This window comes from Ochotona princeps, chromosome 2, assembly GCF_030435755.1.
Source record: "Ochotona princeps isolate mOchPri1 chromosome 2, mOchPri1.hap1, whole genome shotgun sequence".
Lineage (NCBI taxonomy): Eukaryota > Metazoa > Chordata > Mammalia > Lagomorpha > Ochotonidae > Ochotona > Ochotona princeps.
Window position 1 is genome coordinate 45863440 of NC_080833.1, and position 23821 is coordinate 45887260.

Below are 23821 nucleotides of genomic sequence, written 5' to 3' on the forward strand. Positions count from 1 at the left end.
AGGTCTTCCGTTGCAAATGGAAGCAGTTGGACCATTTCCTCCTGCTTTGCCAAGGTGGAGCAGCTGAGATATAAACTGGCACCCATATTGGATGCTGGTGTCACAGACTGCCACATTTATACCCCCAACCTAAACTAAGTCATCATCTCATTACTTAGATTGCAAATGAATTTTCTCCCCCAGGGTTCATTGGTTTGAGACCCCAACTGGTCTCCCTGGATTCCAATTGCATCGCAACCACCAATGGTCTCAGGTCCTTCTCATTTAAGGTCACACCAGGAGGGGCATCTCGGGCAGAAAGAATAGCACACATCTCTTGCAGATATGACTTAACAATTGAACAGTTGTCCCCCTCAGCATCTATCTTTATCTCCACTATAAGCCACCAAAGGAAGGATCATTTTCCATATCTCAGGATTGGTTTCAGTGGCTTACCACAACACTTTATAGCAAATCTATATATAAATAGAAAGCTCTTCAATCCCTAAATTCTGCCTTTTGTTTGTTCTAACTCCTTTTAAAGATTTATTTAGTGAAAGTCATGGTTACAGGGAGATGAGAGAGAAAAAAAGAGAAAGGGAGAGAGAGATCTTCTATCCTCTGGTTCATTTTTCCAAGTGGCTGTAATGGCCAGCCAAGGTCAGGCAGGAACTAGGAGGTAGGAACATAATTCAGATATCCTACATCCCAAATGAATGACAAGGGTCCCCAAACTTAGGTTATCTCTGCTGCCTTTCCCAATCTATTATTAGGGAGTTGGATTGGAAGTGGAACACCTGGGACACCTATATGGGCATCAACATGGGATGCCTGAATTTTATACCACAACACCTGCTCCTGGTGCCTTCTTATGAATGGCCATAGCTCTCATTTCTGACCATAAGAGAGAGCTTTTTAACATATCACTTGTATTTTAGGTCTTTAAATCATTTATTAGAATCTGTAACTCTAATCCCATGAATACACTCATAGTTTTGTTGTCTTTTCAACATTCGTAATTAAATTGCCAGTCTCCATGGAGTTCCCATGCCAGGGCCATGCATCTTGGGTTTTGCTACAAAAGGATTGCACTGAAAAATTCTATTCTTACATTAACTTTTGCTACGTAACAAATAATCCCCAAACATAGTAGCTTCGGATGGTAATCATTTACCAGCTCATAATTCTTTAGATTGTCAAATAAGTCAAGGCTAGACTAAGTAGTTCTGCTGGCCTTTACTAGATTTAGCCAGCTGGTGGTCAGCGGGAGCCAAGTTGATCCAGAACAGCACTTTTATATGCTCATACATTCATGAATCATGAGAAGAAATGAAACCAGAAAGCCAGATGGGAGCCATATCGTGTGGGGCCTGATGGGTAGCGCTAATGACCTCGATTTTTATCTTAAGAGATAAGGGGCATTATTGCAGAGTTTCAGGAGAGGGAAAAGGGGGACTGCTTTTTTGGAGAGGGATGACTATTACAGTGAATGGGTTCAGAGGAAGTAAATTGGAGCAGAGAGGCCCACTAGGAGGCTGCTCTGAGAGTCCACTGAGAGATGACAAAAGCCAGTAGGAGGACAGGAGTAGTAGGGACACAGAGGTGAGCATCCACAGAATGCTTGCCTTAGGTTGTCAGGGGAAGTGAATGACTGCACGAGGAGGATTGCAGATACAGTGTAGTTCTTCACAGAGGCTGCGGGAGTGGAGGGAAGTGATGACTGAGATTATGTTTCTCTGTGAAGCAAGGTACATTAAGTTTCCAGACCTGAACTTGGCAGCTGTACAGGATAGCACCATTCCACACAGCGTGCAGGCTATTTGCCATCACTTACAGACCTGTGCATTCCAGCTCAGTCTTATGCACTTCCAGTGAGCTCCTTGTCAACCAGACTCACCTTCTTGGCTCACTAGAAGCCAGGGTCTTCCCTTTCCCCACCTCCCCATCATCTGTTCCAGAGTCTTCATCAGGGCCTGGGAGTTCCCTGGTTTCCAAAGTTGTCATTGCATGTTTTGCCTGCAGTTTGTGTAAGCTGCTTTTAAAAAGCCCTCAGCAGGCAGCTGTGATAACTATAACCCCATAGGTAGCCACTCACAAGGCACCTCGTTGTCTATGGCCTGGGATTATTACCATGATGGTTCTATTTTGATCCAGTGAGACTTACAAGTAGGCTGAGCAAGCAGTGAGGTCATTGGAAAATTCTGAAAATTAAAGCCAAATAAGAAAATAAAATAGTCATTTTTCCCAATTAGAAAAGCAAAAGAAAGGTGAAAACAAAAGGGAAGGCAAAGATTTTTTTTTAAAGTAATGAGGTTTAATTCTTCCAAGCCAATAAAATAGCTGTTTGTGAACTCCACATCCTCTTCCCCTTGGGTACTGCGATAACAATACGCTCTCAGTTCTCCTTCAGTCACGCTTGGCTCTATTTCTAAAGTCTGCTTAATGGAATATGGGGAAAAGTAATGACACTGTTTTCCACTGAACCCAAGAAAACCTATAAGGAAAGCTGAACCTCCTCTTTCCCAGTTGCCTGTGCCATGTGCATGCTTAGGTGTTGAGGATGGTAGAGTTCTAGACAGTTGTCTGACTGTTGGAACAGAATCCCTCCCATCCTCTGCCCATTGGACTACACCTTAGAAAGAAAGAAATGTCTGTGTCTATCAAGCCAAAAGGAAAACTAACATAGTCCACTTCTCACAATCCACATTGCCCACCTCTCTTACGTTATTCTGCACTGCTATAATAGAATACCACAGACCAAGTAATTTATAAAGCACCTAAATCTATTTCTCACAGTTTTTGAGGCTAGAATATCTAGTATGAAGGATTTGACACCTCATGAGAACTTTCTTGCTAAATCCTCCCATTGTAGAAGAGTGAAAGAACATGAGAAAGAAAACAATAGGGAGCCACTCACTTTAAAAAATTATTTTTACGGGTGGTTCTCCTCTTCGACTCTGCTGTTCTGCCTGTGTGAGCTCCTGTGGCACCTTCTGCTTTATTCCTCCAGCACCCCTTGTCCCAGCAAGTTTCCGACATGCGTGACTGCATCTCTATCCACATTGGTCAGGCTGGTGTCCAGATCGGCAATGCCTGCTGGGAGCTCTACTGCCTGGAACACGGGATCCAGCCTGATGGCCAGATGTCGAGTGAAAAGCCCATTGTGGTATTAGACCAGTCCCTCAACACTTTCTTCAGCGACACAGGCACTGGCAACCATGTGCCCAGGGCCGTGTTTGCAGACCTGGAGCCCACGGTCATTGATGAAGTTCGCACTGGCACCTAACGCCAGCTGTTCCACCCTGAGCAGCTCATCACTGGCAAGGAAGATGCCGCCAATAACTATGCCCGTGGCTACTACACTGTTGGCAGGGAGATCATTGAACCTGTCCAAGAGCGCATCCGCAAGCTGGCTGAGCAGTGCTCGGGCCTGCAGGGTTTCCTGGTGTTCCGCAGCTTTGGTGGGGGTACCGGTTCGGGCTTCATCTCGCTCCTGATGGAACGCCTCTCTGTCGATCATGGCAAGAAGTCCAAGCTGGAGTTCTCCATCTACCCGGCCCCTCAGGTCTCCACAGCTGTGGTGGAGCCCTACAACTCCATCCTCACCACGCACACCACCCTGGAGCACTCCGACTGTGCCTTCATGGTGGACAACGAGGCTATCTATGACATCTGTCGGAGAAACCTCGACATTGGGCGCCCCCGTTACACTAACCTGAACCGCCTTATGAGCCAGGTGGTGTCCTCCATCACAGCCTCGTTGCGGTTTCAAGGAGCCCTGAATGTTGACCTGAAGGAGTTCCAGACCAATTTGGTCCCCTATCCCCGCATCCACTTCCCTCTGGCCACTTATGCCCCAGTGATCTCTGTTGAGAAAGCCTACCATGAGCAGCTTTCTATAGCAGAGCTTACCAATACTTGCTTTGAGCCAGCTAACCAGATGGTAAAATGTGACCCTCGCCCGGGAAATACATGGCTTGCTGCTTGTTGTACCGTGGGGATGTAGTTCCCAATGACGTCAACGCGGCCATTGCTACCATCAAGACCAAGCGGAGCATCCAGTTTGTGGACTGGTGCCCCACTGGCTTTAAGGTGGGCATTAACTACCAGCCTCCCACTGTGGTGCCTGGTGGAGACCTGGCCAGGGTCCCGCGAGCTGCGTGCATGCTCAGCAACACCACAGCCATTGCCCAGGCCTGGGCTCGTCTGAACCACAAGTTTGACCTCATGTACGCCAAGCGTGCATTTGTTCACTGGTACGTGGGTGAGGGCATGGAGGAGGGAGAGTTTACTGAGGCTCGCGAGGACATGGCTGCCTTGGAGAAGGATTACGAGGAGGTGGCAGCAGACTATGGTGAGGGAGAGGATGAGGATGAGGAGTACTAGCCTGCCCGCAACCGCTGGTTGCTGTACTGTTCTGTCCTGTATTGTAGTCCATTGTGTCCCTATATGTGTCAATAAAGGTAATAGCTTTATTTTTGCAAAAAAAAAATATATATTTTTACTATTTTCCATGATAGAGTTTTGTAAGTATAGGAATTCCGCCCTTTCCATGTCCTTTCTCCCTGCTCATTTTCCCCTCCCACCATTTCCCCCCTATAATTACAGTAGTATAATCCTTCAGCAGCAGTTACAAGTTTAACATTTTGCTATTTAAATGTATTATGAGATTGTAGGTATAGGCAACGGTAGAACATATAGTATCTAATTGTCAAGGCAAACTCACTTTTTAAAAGATTAACTCAATTTAATTGGAAAGGTGTATTTACAAAGAGAAGGAAAGACAGAAAGGAAGATCTTCCATCCACTGGTTCACTCCCCTAATGGCCACAATGCCCAGAAATGAACCGATCCGAATCAGGTGCCAGGAGCTTCTTCTGGGTCTCCCACATGGGTGCAGAGTGCCAAGGCTTTGGGCCATGTCCTGCTGATTTCCCAGGCCACAAGCAGGGAGCAGGATGGGAAGTGAAGCAACAGGGACATGAACCAGAACCCATATGAGGACCCGGCTCCTGAAAAGGAAGGATTAGCCAATTGAGTCATTGTTCCAGGCCTATGGCAAGCTCATTTTTAAAACAAATCCATTCTCACAACAACAAACCCACTTCTCTAATCAATACAGTAATTCTTGCATGAAGACAAAACCATGTTAGCAATTCTCCAATCAACATTGCCACCTTGGGAATCAGAGGTTCAACACTTGGGAGGACACATTCAAACTATGCACCACCTCCGAGAACCAGTGAGTTATCCCTGAAAAGGAGGCCTGTTTGATGTCAGGTGTCTGAATAGCTTCTCCCCAACATCCTGGATGACACAGTAAGGTAGCCCACATGTGGCCATGGATATGCATTGTCTGTTCCAGGGTTTCGCTTGTCCTTTGCAGTGACACACAGGGAGTTCTCAATTATGTGTATTCTGGTACTTAAAGAAAACATAGACATTTCTCTGCAGACAATCAGAAGTATGCTGCTTATTGTGTCTAGTCTGTAAGTCATAGGTAAATCTCTTCTGTTCACTGGAAGAAGGGAGTGCTAGATTTCAGACACTGTGAGTTAGCCACATATGTAAGCCAAGAAAAGATGACCAACACTGATGATGATAATGGTGATACTAAGTGATATAACAAACAGGTGAAATTTGTCACCAATATGTTCGAAGATGAGAGGTTGCCCAGAGTGCTGAGATGACAGCTGAACGATATCACATGTCTACATTGTTTGGGACATGCTTGCTAAATGAAATTGCAAAGCTAGGGAAATAGCCCTTAGAGTACAATTTAATTTAGTGCTGGTGATACAGGCATCCTGCTTGATCATTAGATAGATAGAGAGCAGGTGAGAGTAGACTTGACAATATGTATGAAGAAAAGGGGTCAAGAACACTACCAGAAGTCACATGGGCCATACCATTTATGAAAATTATGCTATCAGAAAGGAGTGCCCCAACTAAAGAAAAGTCATTGGTCATATTAGAATAGTGTTTTCAGGACACACACATGCAAGTCTTCACAGTGTGGATGTTTCATAGGTCATTCAGAAGTCCTTAGTGTCTGCATCTAACTACATTATTCATCCTGCAGTTACAGTATATTGTATTTGCTATTAAATATTTCTATGGTTCCCAAAATATTTGAAGAATGACATCATTTATATTGGCAATGGAACATCTAAAATTCAATTCACAGCAATACATGTATGCAAATGTTTCTATTTTTGAGAATAGGGAAGTGGATGTTTACAAAATTGAAAGCATTCAGATATCAGATGTTTCTATGAGTGCTAGAAACTTTGTGTTGATTTTGTGGATTAATGGTGGCAAATGGTGAAATTTAAGCCACCTTATTCATCTGTTCATTCAGTTGCTGCAGGATCAGGTGCAGACTCCCTGGTTAAATGAATGAATTATTTCTCTTGGTTTTCAACTTTTCCATCCCTGGCCATTGCAGTCTTTTGGGGAGTGAGCCATTTAGGATATGCAGCTAGTGCGAACTTCATTCCAATAAAAACTTCATATCAATGAGAACATTGTGTCAACTCCTTTGTTCATTCAGAAATACACATTTTACATTCACAGAGCACTGAATCCTGTGGTAATGTGGAGAATGCCACGGCGGTAGACACAGCCATATTCGCTGCTTTGCTAGAGCTTTTGATTTCACAGGGGGCAACAAACAGGTATTTACACACTCTGTAATTACGTCTTGGGTAACTTTAACTAGCAATGATTTCCATGAGTAGGATGGGGTGACGTGTGAGGGACAGTGTGGGAGACTTATCCTACGTTCGTCCTACGTTCGTAAACCTTCAAACCAAAGAAGAGATCAAAAAGTCAGGTTTCTGAATTATACCGCCACCTGATGCTACATAATATCACACAGGGTGTCTGTATGTCTGTTATCATTCATTGCCGTAAGAAATTCTCAACAGCTGAACACATCAATGTTGTGACTATTGCTTACAATCATACAGACTGAGATTTCTGGTTTGGCACAGTCACGATTGTCACCTATGTTCTGTATAAAGTCTTCCAAGGCTGCAGCACTCCAGCCAGTTTCACCACTTACAGGTGTGCTGGCTCAGCTTGAAGTGTGGCAGCCGGGGGCTTTCTGCAACAGTGCACCTGTATATTTGGCCCTCTGAAGGGTACCTTATTTTCCAGGTAGTCACTCCATATGTCTTTTCTAACAGGGGTTCTGGTCTTCCAGTGGCGACTCATGTTTCCCAAGGATATAGCAACATATTTCTTTTTAAATAGAATTTTTGAACATAATCCAGCAATTAAGATGCAGATTGGGATGCTCCCATCCCATGAGTAGAGTACCTAGATTCATGTCCTGATGTGCTGCAGTAAGAATTAGTGTGAGGCCAGCAAGTTATACCTCAAGTGAATGGATCTCTGTCATTTGCCTGGAAGACCTAGGTTGAATTCTTGGATCTTCTCTTCAGCTTGGTTCATCCCTCGCCATCAAGAACATCTGGATAGTGAACTACCTGGTGAAAGCTCTCCATCTGCATATCTTCCTGCTCCTTGAATGAATAAGCATGTAAAAATGTCAAGATAGATCAATAAAAAGAACACCTTCTTTCACGCTAAAAGGATCTGAAAGTACCTTTATTTAGAGGTACTACTAGAGAATATGGTTCACAGAGGTAGGAGGGACTTCTTGATTAGATTACAGATAGGCCAGTGCTTCAAAACCCACAGGAAATCTCATTTCCAAACTCATCAGGGAAGCAGCAAATCTATGGGACTTTGAGAGTCTTCAGGTATAAAGACAGAGATCTTTCTTCAAATGGTTTTAAGGACTGCCCCCCTCCAATACATGGAAGTGATATAATCCAGAGACAGGTTGCAAGAGAGACAAAAAGGGAATTCATAAGCGAACCAAACAATATATGCTGCAACAAATTCACAGCAAGAAGCTGGACTGATTCTAACAGACACTATTCCTTAGCTAAGGAAACTAGCAGATTTGACGCCAGTACCCTTCTGATCATAGTTTGATGGATGTCTTTCTCTCTACAGTAAATCAAACATATGGAATCAGGTTATCACCACATACATTCTGAGAGCAGGCTCTGTAGTCAATGTCTTCTTGAAAAGCCTGCCTCTGCCATTTACTAGTTATGTGGTTTTGGGTCAAGTCACTTAACCTTTCTGTTGAGGACTGTGAAAGTGATTAGCACAGGGTCTCATACATCAGAATTGCTATCAACAATAACTATTAATATAATTATTGATGATGTTCTGGTTGTTAGTCTCATAGTTTCCAATTTATAAACATTCTAGGCAGACACCACACTCCTGCATCTGTCCATTGAAGGGAAAACTCTGGTCACCCATGTGAATAAAACCAGTCCTTATTTCAGACAAGAACATAAGCATCTCTGTGGGTGGAATTTCCTTTTTCAGAGGGAAATATCAGCATTCATGTAGCTGTTGTGAGTTTCCAGTCTTGAAACATTTGCTAGAGTGGGAATTCTCACCTGGCAAGCTTGGCTACATGCACCTAATTTAAATAAAATAGCAGAGTCAACATTAAGGGTTAATCCAGGGTATATAAATCATACAACCCAAAGAAGTTTTAAATATATTTTGATGTGCAAAGAAGACTTTTTTTAAGGAGTCTGAAGTGCACACTAATGTGTCTGACTTTTGTTCAAAGTATTACTTAGTAAGTTTCTGTTTATCCTGAAAATACTAGTCTATGAACTCTGAACCTGTTCTTGGATAATTGCTTGTCAAGGTGTATAGTTGCACTACTTCTGAGGCTGTCTTTTTCCTCACAATTGACACCACAGTCCCCTTATGTGGACCATTTATAAGGTGGGTCGCTGTCTTGAAAGGCAACATGGGATGGTAGCTAATTGAGTAGACCTCAGCCCAGTGGTGTAGTGCAAATGTGTGCCACTGTACGTACTAGCTATGCTTTTTAACTTTATCTTTCCTATCTGGAACGCAGGCTTAGTCAAACTCATCTAATAGGACTTGAATGAAGATGAAGTGAGTTAACAGAAAATGTTTAAAATAATTCCTGGCACTTGATGAGTACATTACAGAAGCATTGGCTATTATTCATATTCTGAATCAGAAGTGGGAGCTTGTTCCACTGGTTAAACACCCTATGTGAGTCATGTCCCTGAATGTTGAGGACATCCTAAAACAAATGCAATAAGGAGTCAAAAGATGACTTTTCTCAGAAGTGAAGTTGTAGCTGATGGGTTTCCCCATATTTGAGATTCTTCTATAAAGCAGAATAGAGTGGAGAAAAATGTCTTGTAATTCACACCAGAGAATGGCATTCAGGCCCATTATTTTTACTTGGATATCACCTAATTGAATCTTCCTAAGAAATCTCAAATTCCTACCTGCACAGTAAGATGGGATGGGGTGATTGGGATTTTAGATCCCACGAAACTCACTGAAGCAAGGCTGTCTATGTGCCCAGGGAATCAAACCACAGAGCCACCAGGATTCCCACATAGACTGAAAATTAGATGATGATGACATGACACCCACTAGAAATGGGGTAAAAGAACCTAAAGTGAATCGCAGTCAAGCTTACGTGTATTCATATGTTTGCTGAGTGTCTGAGGCTGCTTAGTGCTCCAAATCTCATGTCCTAAGTCTTCAATCTGGGACAAGGACAGACTGTAAGTACTTTCGGAGGTCACCTTTCCTTCCTGTGCGATACTGTGGTGTTAGCCTCCTTTACTCTCCAGAATTAGCCCATGCCTCCCAATTCTGCTCTAAATTCTGTCCTGAGTTCTCTGCTGCTTATCCACATCTTCTCCTTTTACTGCTACAACTGCCTCAGTAATAGTGCTTATTTATAGTTTGAGGATTTGTACTTTGAAGGGGCACTGCCAAAGAATGTGAGAAATGTTTACATTAGAGGAACCAGGGGCTGAGTTTGAATTTCAGTTATGTCACTTATGATATGTGATCTTGGAAAAGTTATTTTGCCTCTCTGATCCTCAGTCCTTCACTATAGTGCTTGTATAGGTGTTACGAGATGCAATCTTTGTAAACTTTGTGCATGCTGCTAACACATAGCAGGCGTTTCATGAATGGATGCTGCTATACCTACTGCAGCTGTTACCACCACTATCAGCATCCTTAATGCCTCATCCATATCCAGGACTATGGCAGGAGGGCCAGCCAGATGCTAAGCCATGCAATCAAGAAGGTTATTCTAAAGGGAATTCTTTCGTAGGAAATTCTAGGGTCAAAATTGAATGCCACATTTAGTAGATCTCAGAATATTGTTGGCAATGCCCGCGTCGCCACGTACCCCGAGTCGAGCGGAGGGGCTAGGGTTACAAAAAAGACAACACGCAGTGGACCATTCTTGTCAGGAGAATGCCGAATGCGAATGAATCTTTATTGAAACTCCAGGTTTTCTTTTATACTCTGCCTAGCTCCTCCCAGTGTTTATCCAGTCCTCAAGTGGCCACCCAAAATCTCTCGAGTTCCTCCCAGTGTTTATCCAATCCCTTGGCAGATAACTTGACAAATAGGAAGCAGGAACTTGCAGTTAAGCCAGTGGCTAGCTGTATCAGGCCAAAATTGCCCATCCTGTTACCCTCTGAGAAACAAGCTAAGCTGTGGAGTTAACCCTTGGGAGACCGGGCCCTGCAGAATATGACCTAGATGCACAACTAGCTCAATTCCCAGAACTCTGCTATGCTCTGAGATGTCCAAGCATTCTTTTCACCTGAATGGGAAGAAGGAACTGAGTAAAACTCATTTTCGTTTTCCCACAGTTGGCCCCCAGCCCGACAGGTGTCCACTAAGACTGTTGGCATCCTCTAAATACTAAATAATTCCCAATGACTGCGGTAATGATCATCATAACCTAAGGATAATAATAGAAGGTTTAAAAGGGGGCTCGCAATTGCCCACAAACAGGTGTAATCACACGCTCTCCATGGTGCTGCTTAGACTGTCATTTCCCTCACAGCTCTGACCCACTTGCTGGCACAGAAACTCTACAGAACTTCCGGAGAAGAAGTGCTCTTATCCTGGGCACCCACATCGCCGCCAAGTTGTTAGAACGTAAGTTTCTGTTCAACAAGGTAGGTAGTGGGCTGAGGCAGGAAGCGAACAAGCCACTACCATGGCTACCTTGCCAGGTTTCTTGTCAATACTTGTTGACATTTCTCTGAATAATCGTTCCAGGCTTCTCAGTATATTTCTTCATATCACCGAATAGATTACGGGGACTGTATTGATTTTGTCGTTTCATGTGTGAAAGATCTCATCTTAATCCTCAGTTGTTCATTTTCCTTAACCTTTTAATAACATGATAGGGAGGCAGAGCGTCAGAACAGAAATTGTTTCTGAGGCATGTTGTCATAAATATATGCTACTGACTGCTTTATTTGATTGGGGTAGCCATATTTCTGAAATAATAATAATGATAAGATTTGTATGGTGTATTGCAGTTTACAAAGCACTTTCCCGTATCTGCTCTTTTAATTCTGATAACAATCCTGATAGGTAGGAGTTATTTTATTTATTTTGATTTATTTATTCACCAATTCTTTCCACAAAATAAGCTTTTATTATTATCCACTGTGTCATAGGTGAGAAACTTGCATTGCCCAAGGTCACAGAGCGTTTGTATTAAGGGTTTGCAGCCAGGGAAGTCTGCACTTGAATCCTGATGCTATCATGATGTTGCTGTGTCATTTTGGACACAGGACTTGGGATCACTGTGTTCTTTCTTTCTTTTTTTTAACATTCTGTGTTCATTTGTTTATCTACAAAACAAAGATGATGCTCCTTTTCTGGAATTTTTATAAGGATTATAATGATGTGGGTGGACCATTGGCACAGTACCTGGCACTCTAAGATAAATACTAGTAGCTATTGTAATTAATAATACAAAGTATTTGATGAAGCTAAGATTTGAATCAAGATTTTGTGTGAAACCTCACTTCCCATTCTCTTTGATGGAGAAAAATTAGGATTCTGCCTCTCTCTTTCACTCACTTCTTTCCTTAATTTGTAAATCTCCAGTGAATGAAAATGAACTGAGGGCTATGGGATGAGTACTTGGATGCTCCGAGTGAGATATAAGAAGCATTGGAGGCAGCTGTGCCCTTCATCTGCCCTCTGTGGAGTAGGATTCCAGTGAGTGGCCTGGAAATTTGCATGCAGAGTGCAGTTCCCAACCCCGAGGGCATGCTTCTCTCCACTCTCTGCCCTGCTTGAAGAAAGGCTCTTGAGGCCTGTAGGTGATCTCACCACAGCTCAGAACACTTATATATGAAGGGACTTAGGCTATATTCCCAGCCTTGCCACTCACTAGTTATTCCCAGCCTTGCCATTCACTAGCTCTGAGGCTTGTAGAAAGCCACTTGCTTTGTGAATCTCAGTTGTCTCTTCCTGAAAATGAGAGGTTCACCTGTGATCATTGTCTCCCGATTGCAAATGCACTGTGAACCATCACACTATTGAAAACCTCTCAGCCTTATTTCCAGTCTCAGCAATAGGCACAGGTAAGGAGGAGGCAGCTGATAAGAATGTATAAAAGAAAATAGAGTGTTCCAAAGAATGTTTTAGTTGCAAGATGTGCATGCTGATTTGCTCACAGCTTTATCGGTTAGCTCCTGAGCATTACTGGGCAAGGTAGGCAAGATGATACAATGTTTCCCTAGCATCAGATGGTCTTTTACATCTTTACATCTCCTCCCCTCGCCATTCTGCTCTTTCCCTTCTCCTCCCTCCTCTGCCCACTTTTCTCTCCTTTTCCTTCCCCAAAGAGCATCCATTATCCTCTAGGTGAAATCCTGGGTCTCTGCTAGTAAGTTTCCTGACTTGTGCATTCAGCGTGTGTCATTCTCTGTCTATATGGCCTTTCTGTTTGGACCCATGCTCTCTATCTGGTGGATTTTTCTCAAATGTCATATTTCTATTGAGAAGCCCTTCCTAACCCTTTCTATGAGATGCAGTGGCCTCCTCTTTCGGCCTGATAGCATACTACCTCTGATGCTACTCGTGACACTTGTGTTGTAATTCCTTAACCATGTGTCTTCCTATTCCTTGCACCTGTGCATTCCTTCCAAGAGGGGTCACATCCTCATCTGTCTTGATATGCCCAGCATTTACAGGGATGTTCTCCTGTTATGGTATGGTCTCACTACCAGGATTAGTTACCTTGCCAATACAGTGTTTGCTACTCACTGATTCAGAATATTTCACAACATTGAGAAAGGCATTACATTTATTACCTGAGTACTTGATTCTACTCAGAAACTGAGGCTCAGAGAGGAAGGATGAGTTGTCCAAAGGTGCCCAGCTACACAGAAGCAAAACTGCAAGCCAATACCAGGACTTTTCATTCAGCCCAAGCCTTTCCTCTCGTTCTGTGCATTCAGCAGAACTTCTAATTCTAGTACATGGAGGGCAATGGAATTAACAGGACATAATTCCTTCTTGCTTAGGGTTTGCAGTCTGGTGGGATATCGGACAGCTTTGTTCTCATTATATGAACCACCTCTGAAGATTCTGCTCATCTAATCCACTGATATACTGACCATCTCAGGAGAGTAAATCCCAACTGCCAGATCCTCTGCTCTGCCATTTCTTGTCCTGAGTTGCCTCAAGTCCCAGATTCTTAGGCCTTTGTGCTGCACTCTGAATTTGACAGCTGCTCGGCTCCACTTTCTGACCATGGTTGGTCCCACTTTGGTTAATCTGATGCTGTTTCTTGAAATTTTGTACCCACGGTTATGGAGAGCCATGCAGTTGGGTCGGATGGCATGGGTGTGTGATGAGCGCCACTCCTCGGTTAGCAAGGCTACAAGGAGTTTCTGGCAGCAAGGCAAGGCCTGGCAGAATGTCTCTGGTCACCTCATTGCTGCCTCACCCCATTGTATGGACACTCAATCACCTCTCTGCTGTTTCATAGAATTCTCCTGAGGGTGTTGCTATTGTTTTTCTGCTAATGTGAAGTGATTCCAGTAACTGGTATGATACCTCAAATTGATCAATCATGTTATGATAAAAACATCTTTAGCAATGTAAGGCTATGGCACACAGCTAAAAGTATACAATAGTACAATTGAGCCCACAATGTCTCCAAACATCCTGTTATGTGCCCACTTTTGACGTAGAGTTTGCCCTAGTATAAGTAATGTTTTCCTTAAGAAATGGTTTGATAATATCTTGGAACTGATGGCAGTCATGGAGGTACAAAGAGTTTGTTCACCATATACCTCGAACTGTTACAACACATGATATGACGCATTCTAGTTTCTCACCACAGAAAGCAAAAGTATATGGGGCATCTTCTAAAGGGAAACAAATGTGAATCCCCTCAAAATGGCTTAAAATCTCAATCTTATACTGACACTTATATTTAGGGAAAGAAAACAGTTTCTAAAAACTTCTATGTTATATTGGTACTTATATTTTAGCGAAAGAAAACAGTTTATAAGATAAAAGGAAGTTTCTTGTAAAAGCCCTCTGTAGATTGGCTGAGCTGCCTTGATGCCTTTCACTGCCCTTTAACAAAAGAACAAAAAACAATTGAATCAGCACTAGGTGAAGCTGACGGTAATTAATGCATGATTTTATAAAATCCTTTCATTTATGATCTTTTAATTCTGTAATTAAGCAATATTAGTTTGTGTTTAGTAAAAATTGATTTTGAGTGTAAGTAAACTACTTGTCACTATGTAACTGCATGTGTTGCCAACCGTGGAGTTCCTGGCTTTAGCCGGGTGACTGCAGGTTTCAATGAATAATGGTTTGTTGAAAATGTTTTCTTTGAAGTAAATAATATTTTTTAGGATTGTTTTTTGTATTTTCTTAACCATGATGTAAAAATGAAATAATTGGATATTGTGCAAAAGCTTGTGATGATTTGTGTATAAATAAAGAAGGCAACTTTCCCGAGTTGTCCGTTATGAGCATCAAGCCATAGTGGTCTGCGTCTTATCTCTTCTTCTTATCATCTCACCAATCCACGCAGCCTTTGCAAGCTCTCAGTCAGCCGGAGTTGGTCTCCGGCACAGGGTCTATTTCATAAACATGTTGACAAAGACACTCTGTCCCATTTTTCAGCGTCACAAATGCCACTGCCATCCTCCTCACCATTCCTTTGCAAGTCTTGGCACCTACCAGAAAAGTAATTTGAATCTGGACCAACTATTATATCCCAGGAGCTAACTTTCTCTGTTCTCCTGGCATGTCCAGCTTTTTGGTTCAGTGTGTGTGTGTGTGTGTGTGTGTGGGTGTGTGTGTGTTTGGTTAGTAGAGAATGAATCTACTAAGGCATATTTTCCTTGAAATGATGTCAGATCCAATGTATCTTCTCTTTGTAAGTCTACCTTTCCAATAAAAATCAATCTATCATTTTGAAAATGATGTTTATGGCCTAGCATGATAGCCTAATGGCTAAAGTCCTTCCCAGGATCCTGTATGAGCACTACTACAACAGCTCCACTTGCCACCCATCTGCAGGATTTAGGCCTAGGAAAGCAGTAGAGAAGGGCCCAAAATCTTGGAACCCTGCACCTGTGTTGGAGACATGGAGGAAGCTCCTGGCTCCTGGCTCCTGGCTTCAGAATGGCTCAGCTCTGGCCGTTGCAGCCACTAAGAGAGTGAACGAACAGACAGAAGATCTTTCTGTATCTCCTTCTCTCTGTATATCTGCCTTTCCAATAAAAATTAAAAAGACATAAAATAATTTTTAAAATTGAACAATAAAAATAGATAAATAAAATTATGCTTGAAGTGCATGAAGTTTAAAATTTATGCATAGTTTTTTTCATGATACCCATTTCTGTGAAATTTTGGAAGATTCCTAATATAATTTTATGATAAAATACTAGGAATTTTGCTATTCACTGTAGTTTTAATTCCTCCCTATCTGGGTGCCTTAGGGGAAATATTAGATTCACCCATAATAAATATTTTTTTAAGATTTATTTATTTTTATTGGAAATTCAGATATACAGAGAGGAGGACAGACAGAGAGGAAGATCTTCTGTCCGTTGATTCACTTCTCAAGTGGCTGCAACGTCCAAAACTGAGCTGATCCGAAGCCAGGATCCAGTAGCTTCTTCTAGGTCTCCCACATGGATGCAGGATCCCAAGGCTTTGGGCTGTCCTCAGATGCTTTCCCATACCACAAGCAGGAAGCTAGATGGGAAGCGCGGCTGCCGGGACTAGAACTGGTACCCATATGGTATCCTGGTGCGTACAAGGCAAGGATTTTAGCCGTTAGGCTACCTCACCGGCCCACCCAGAGTAAATATTTCAAATATCACGGAGCCATGTAACGTCCTAGAAGAGCAGAGTTAGTTTATTTACTTGTTCAAAACAAGTGTCAGAATTAGATTTGGATAGATTTGAAAGGTGAACACTTAAGAATTTGTGTCCTGGGCCCAGCAGCATGGCCTAGCGGCTAAAGTCCTCTCCTTGAACACCCCGGGATCACATATGGGCACCGGTTCTAATCCCGGCGGCTCCACTTCCCATCCAGCTCCCTGCTTGTGGCCTGGGAAAGCAGTCCAGGACGACCCAATGCATTGGGACCCTGCACCCGCGTGGAAGACCCGGAAGAGTTTCCTGGTTCTCGGCTTCGGTTCGGCATAGCACCGGCCGTTGTGGCTCACTTGGGGAGTGAATCATCGGACCGAAGATCTTCCTCTCTGTCTCTCCTCCTCTCTGTATATCCAGCTTTCCAATAAAAATGAATAAATCTTAAAAAAAAAAAAAAAGAATTTGTGTCCTGCAGTGATCGTGGGGATGGAGAGGAAGAGCTGGTTTATACATGGTCATGGTGGAATAAACAGTATTCTCCTGTAAAGGTGGGGGAGGGAGGTCTGGATGATGGGCAGCTCTGATGGGTACCGGACAACACTCCTCTCCATGCTTTGGAGTAAGCCCCATCTCCATAGGAGATATACTTTACCCATTCACTGGTCCTGGCAGTGAGGAATCCGAGGGACTTTGGGCTGCAATGAAAGGTGAGGCCGAGCACTCATGCTTGTTACTTGGCCCAGAGAAAGCCGCAGCAGTATAGTCCACAGTTGCATTTCCAGTGATCTAGTGTTCTCACCTCTGTTCGATCTGTGTCCTTATAGGAAGGACGGGTTCAGAGATCACTGCTGCTTCTCAAATAAGTCCATCATCCAGGTCAGCCAGGGTGAGAACCAGCAACCCTCTGCCACCCCTCCTCAGCTGGTTAGCTGTTAATATTGAATACGGTTCATATTAGATAGAGCTTACCCTGTTTTAAGCACCTCACAAGTGCTATCTCTTTTGTTCCTCTTCACAGTACTGTATTTTTTCATATTTTGCGGATAGGACAGGGTAGCTTGAGAGAGATAGCTTACCCAGTGTTATAGAGCTACTAATATAAAGCCAGGGAACTTGAGTTTGAATCCTGCCCCCTTTGTGAATTTTGCTCAAGGAACACAGGGACACACACACACACACACATTTACCTATGCTGCACTGTGTATCCATGAAAGATGATCTTACAAATCTAAGTCTCAGCGAAGAAAAACACACCATATGTCTTGCAATGATACCAATTATGTGTTTAAAAAGCAATGCCTGCAAAATAAACTATTTCTTTAAGGGACGTTTGTGACTATAAACACCCAAAAGAATATAGCAAGTAGGCTGAACAGACAGTTGATTTCCTCTAAGAAGGAAACTACAAGGGACGAGAACGTGCAAGAGATAGTTTTGTGATATTAAAATGATTGTTTTATTAATAATGTACTTATGATGACTCAATAATTAAAATATATTTTTAAGAATCTAATGGAACTTGGGATAAGCTGAAGTGCCCACATTCCAGATTGGATTGCCTGGATTTGAGTGCTGGCCCTACCTCAGGTTCTAGCTTCCAAGTGATGTACACCCTGGGGGACAGCAGGTCATGACTGAAGGACTTGGATACCTGAATGACATTCTTGGCTCTCGTCTTCAGCTTGCCCACTGGGCATTTGGGGAGTGAATCAGCAGAGAGGAGCTCACTTACAGTCTGTCTCTCTCTGTCTTTCAGACATGATAAATATATATGTAAGATTAAAATGCAGTAAAAAGTAAGTTATTAAGTTATATATAGTCTGTATTTCCCAAGTTTTAAAATAAAGTTTGCCACATGAGCTTTCATCATTGCAATAAAGTACTTCATTCATACTACTCATGAGTAGTTCATGATTTTGGGGGTTCAAGGAGATTGCATTTCCATTAACTTAGCTCTGGTGAGATATCCAAGGCACAGAGTAATGATGGGAATGTGTGTCATAACTCAAATCAAGAGGTGGCGGGGGCAGGTGGGGTGCAATCTTGCCTCTTGTATAACAATCCTCTTCTAAGAACTACCAAGGAGTCCTAAAAGAACACCCTTTTGTAGAGACAGCCCAAAGATATGTGTTTCCCATCCATCCAACCTTTTAGTAAAACCACCACCTCCCAGGGTTGGTACACTGGGGAATCACGTGATCTTGTGAGAGACGCAAAAACCATGTCCAAACCATAGCCTGTGCATTCTAAACAAACAGAATGCTGTTGTTCCTTTGTAAGCTGCAAATCATGAAGAGTGAGTTTCACAGATTCACTCAGATACGTTGTCTGATTGCAGCATGGCTTTCTAAGGAGAGAAGGGTTTAGTGATGATGATGTTGTGGTAATTATGACGGCAACGGTAGAACGGGCGTATTTGTGAGTAGAGGTCTCTGCATCCCCTTCTTCTTGACTTCTCCACTGACTATTTATTTATTTATTTATTTATTTATTTATTTATTTATTTTTAAAGATTTATTCATTTTTATTGGAAAGCTGGATATACAAAGAGGAGGAGAGACAGAGAGGAAGATCTTCCGTCCAATGATTCACTCCCCAAGTGAGCCACAACGGCCGGTGCTACGCCGAACCGAAGCCGAGAACCAGGAAACTCTTCCGGGTCTCCCACACGGGTGCAGGGTCCCAAATCTTTGGGCCATCCTGGACTGCTTTCCCAGGCCACAAGCAGGGAGCTGGATGGGAAGTGGAGCCGCCGGGATTAGAACCGGTGCCCATATGTGATCCCGGGGTGTTCAAGGCGAGGACTTTAGCTGCTAGGCCACGCTGCTGGGCCCGACTTCTCCACTGACTTTGGAACTCCAAGCCTATCATTGCCAATGTTCCCTGACTTCTGATGACTCAATTTTGTAATGTTTTGATTTTAAGATGTGCAAAATTGATGTGTATTCACACCTGCACTTCCAAGTTTGATCTTTTCGCATACTAAGACTGCTAAATTCTCTAGTGAGACAGGCAGTACAACGAGCACTACTTCTAGTTAGCTCTGCTATCAGGAGGGAAAGCAGCTGGCACCTTACAGTATGTTGTGGGGCTAAACTAAGCTGTTTGGTAAGGTGGGTGTATTAAATACATTTCAACTTAAGATACTTTTAACTTACAAAGGATTTACAGGGTTAGAACCCCATTACAAGTTAAGCAGCATTTGTATTTGTAAATTGTAATGGTGATTTATAGGACTGATGTGAGGCAAACTGGGTAATGCAGTAATACTCCACATAGTGTCTGGCACAAATTAGAAATTCAGGAATTATCACTTACTGTTATGACAGCTGCACATCATTTTAATAATCTGATGACTCTTCCTTCACAAAACACCATTTTTTCTGATTAAGAAAAGTGATAGATATTTATTATAGAAAAAATGGAAAAAACAGCATAGAAGAAAAAAATGGAAATCACATTGTGATACATGGATATTAACAATAAAAAAACATGCAAAAAAAGCAGGTGTTGGTGCAGTAACCTAGTAGTTAAAAGTCCTCGCCTTGCACATGCCAGGATCCCGTATGGGCGCCGGTTCTAATCCTGGCAGCCCTGCTTCCCATCCAGCTCCCTGATTATGGCCTGGGAAAGCAGTTGAGGACGGCCCAAAGCCTTGGGACCCTGCACCCATGTGGGAAACTTCGAAAAAGCTCCTGCCTCTTGACTTCGGATCGGCTCAACTTTGGCTGCTGCAACAGCTTGGGGAGTGAACCAGAGGTTGAAAGATCTTTTTCTCTATCTCTCCTTTCTCTGTATATCTCATTTTCCAATAAAAATAAATTAATCTTTATGTTAAAAAAACAAAACATCTGTGTGAATATATACATTTACAAGAACAAATTGAATTCAAAATGTGTGTATGATTCTCCACCCCACTATACTGAATGACTAAAAGAAAGTGACATGGGAAAAACAAGATAAAATGCAGATTGTGCTACGTACTGTTAGTGACTACACATAGTCCAGTTCACAGCTTATACTGAATGACGAGCAAGTGTAAGACATGGGCCCTGAAAGTGCATCCAGAATCAGGTAGTCACAGCATCTCATTCTATGCATATAAATTATAGCCAGTCGCGTTTTGCAGTTTTTCTCCATTATAAAGTGAAGGACATCTTAATATACACTTGTTTATTATCATGGAAATTCACACTTGTGTCAGTCTTATATGTAGAATTATCATGTTGAAAATTATAACTTTTGTGTATTTGATTCAAAAAATCTTAGAAACAAACACTTCAATGCTTGAGTGAGCCTCTTTGTTCATATCCTCACCAACATAATCACCTTTTTAATAACTGCTGATAGGATAGGCAAACATTATCTTGTTTTTACCCAAATTTACTCAATTATAATTGTGTATCTAAAATGTAATACTTTTAATATTTTAATATTGAAATATTGGAAGCAAAGAATGCAGCAGCAGAAAATTTCATATACTACAATGAGGTATGGTGTAAATGAGATGTTAGCATTCTCAAATTGGAGGCTTCTAAACTCCACCTTGGAGCAAAACTCTACTGAGCGCTCTGAAGACAGCACAAGCTGACATGATGGCATGAAGGCAAGGGATCATTTTTCCAGCTGGTAGAACAATGCCTGGCATGTAGCCAGCACATGAATAAGCAGTTTCTTTAATATAACACAATTTCTATGTATACATAAGCTTGTGCATACATACTTTCTAATATTGTTAAGCAGAACTGGAAATTTATAAAACCCATTAAGCAAGCATAGAATCATTTCAGTTTTTAAAGTTGCAATTAATTAGTTAATATGCTCCCTGCTTGATTGAACCTCTATTTGTTTCTGTCTCTGATGAAATATTTTTAGTATTTGTTCTTTAGGAATCACTTATTTATGTTCTTCACCAATTTTTCCTTTGGAAAAAATATTTCGAATTTATTTGAAAGCCAGCTATTAAAAAGAGATATCATTTATCCACTGCTTCGTGTAGCAAATGTTGTCTCTCCAACAATTAAGGCTAAACCAGGCAGAAACCAGGAGCAGGAATTCCATCATTTTGTAGCTCTCAGGGTGCAAATTTACAGTAAGCTGGATCAAGAGTAAAATCAAGGCTGCATTCCAGGCACTTCAACATGGGACACGAGCATTTCCAGCAGCAGCTTCACCCACTGTATCACAATACCTACTCCTACAGGTTACTTTACTAAACCAATTCCATTTACTGAAGGATGTATTTTAACCCCACTGACTTGAATGCAGTAAAACATATATGAATGTCTTGGTCTTCTTTCTGTGTCTTATATTCTATTTTATTTATCACTCTATTTTTGTATTATTCCAAAATCTTAAGTGATTTTGGTAGGGCAAATTTATCCTTAATAGCACTATATTCTCATTACTTGTCTGACGTTTTCTAGAGCATCACACATGTTGATTAGAACTAAAATATGAAATGATTGGAACTGCATTGTTATAAATTATCTTAGGGAGAACTGACATTTTTACGATGTTGAAACTATGTTCTCAGACCAGTGCTGTGATAGAGTTAAGCTGCCACTCTGACACCAGCTTTCTTTATGAATTCTGGTTTGGATCCCAGCTGCTCTACTTCTAATCCAGTTCCCAGATAATGCGAAAGATGGCCCAAATACTTGGATTCATGACACCCATGTTGGAGACCTGGATGAAGTTGCAGGATCTTGGCTTTAGCTTAGCCCAGTCTGACCATTGAGGTAATTTGGAAAGTGAACCTGGTTTCTTTTTCTAGTGTAATGCCCTCAGCTGTGTCAACCTTTAGGACACTGTTAAATGACAGAGGTAATAACCGATGGCCTTGATGGTGGTCTGATTCAATGAGGATACTCTCCAGTTTTGAAGCTGTTTCATCTTGGGAAGGCTTTGAGACAGACATTCTTTATCATGGTGGGGGATATTAATGTAATTTTCATTTACATTTTTATCTTGGTAATGAATTTATCATATACCATTTTGACCTCTGCTAAAATGAATCTTTTGATCTAATCATTGCAATCCAATAATTAACTTCATTTAGTCACGGTTTTTAACTGTGTTTGATTTTCTATTAAGGAATTTCTGATGATCCATTAGAAGGATGAAGCAAAAATTTGCATTGCTTTTTTGATATTCTGTCATTCTAGCTTTGGAATATGAGTATAGACATGAGCTTTTTATGCAGCACATGAAATAATGCCTCATTTTCTACCTTCAGTTCTACTGTTTGTCAATGTTCTTCCCTCCAATACCAGTTTCCTAATGAAGCCCAACTCTGCAGAAGGCCAAGCTCAACTAGTAGTGCTTCTATCCCAATCTCCCCTACTGCTCCCATAGTATTAGCAAGTGCATTTCTTCCAACAATAATCCAACTAGAGTTTATTTGATACTTAATTTATAGTGGCATTTTAAAATGCAGGTGGAAAAAATGAAATAAAAAACAAATTTGTTTTGGTGCAAAGAAAACCTGAAATATATGTAGTTATTGCAAAACACATTTTTCCTGCTAGTTTTAAAACAATTCATAATATGCATGTATTTCAAAATATTCTTGCAACAAAGTAAAATTTGCTTTCATTAACTTTCCATCCATTTTTTGAAGCATCTTGTTTATTAATCATTAGAATCTGAGCCTCTTGATACAGAGATAGTCGTGCATGTAATCTTAAAAAATTCAGTGGCACATTTTTTCAATTCAATGGTGCTGTAAATATTTTCTTTTGTTTTGTTGTAACTTCATACCTGTTGCTGACTTTGTTACATGGCGTCTCATTTAAGGGAATGTATAGTGATGGTGTAATAGAGACTACCAAATTCACATGTGAAGTTACAGTGCAATATACATCCTTACTTCTAAATCAATGATGGATTCTTAATGGAAATTTTGGATATATCTAGAAAATGAAATGTTGCACAGTCTCACATTGTCTGTACTAGCAATGTCAGGGCACACTTACATAACAGACTGATGGAATTAGGATTCCTTATAAAGATCTATACTATTGTAACAATATGGGGAAAATCAGTCAGTGGGTGGGTGGAAATTTGGTGAGCAGTGAAATCCCGGACCCTATGGAATTGTACCATAAAATAAAAAATAATAATAACCAATAATAAATATATTTCCAGTACCTATCATAAGACCTGGCATATAGTAGTTCTTCAATATTTTTTCATTATAGAAATTAATCCATGCCATATTTTTACTTTAAACTTTGGCAGTTCTTATGTCCCTGTTTTGGTGAAAACATAGACAAAACAGTCACTTACTGAACTACTACAGACTATGAAAAAATCATTCAGGAGGGAGAGAGAGCTGAGAGAGGAGAGAAAGAGAGAGAGGAGAAAGAGAAAGAGAAAGAAATGGAGACAAATAGAAAACTTAAAGAGCCTTATGCATTGCTCTACTCCTCAAATGCTTATGATAGCCCTGGAACAGGGCTAAAACCAGGACCCAGGAACCTAATCCATGTCTCCCATGTGGATGGCAGGAGTTCAACAGCATCAGCCATCCCTGATGCTTCTGAGTTTCCTTTAGCAA

The 23821-nt window shown here is 41.6% G+C and overlaps 1 pseudogene; it reads left to right on the plus strand.

Annotated features, from left to right (window-relative positions):
* The first annotated feature begins 2940 nt into the window (after nucleotides 1-2940).
* LOC101530541 (tubulin alpha-1C chain-like) lies at nucleotides 2941-4365 on the plus strand (annotated as a pseudogene).
* The last annotated feature ends 19456 nt before the right edge of the window (nucleotides 4366-23821 follow it).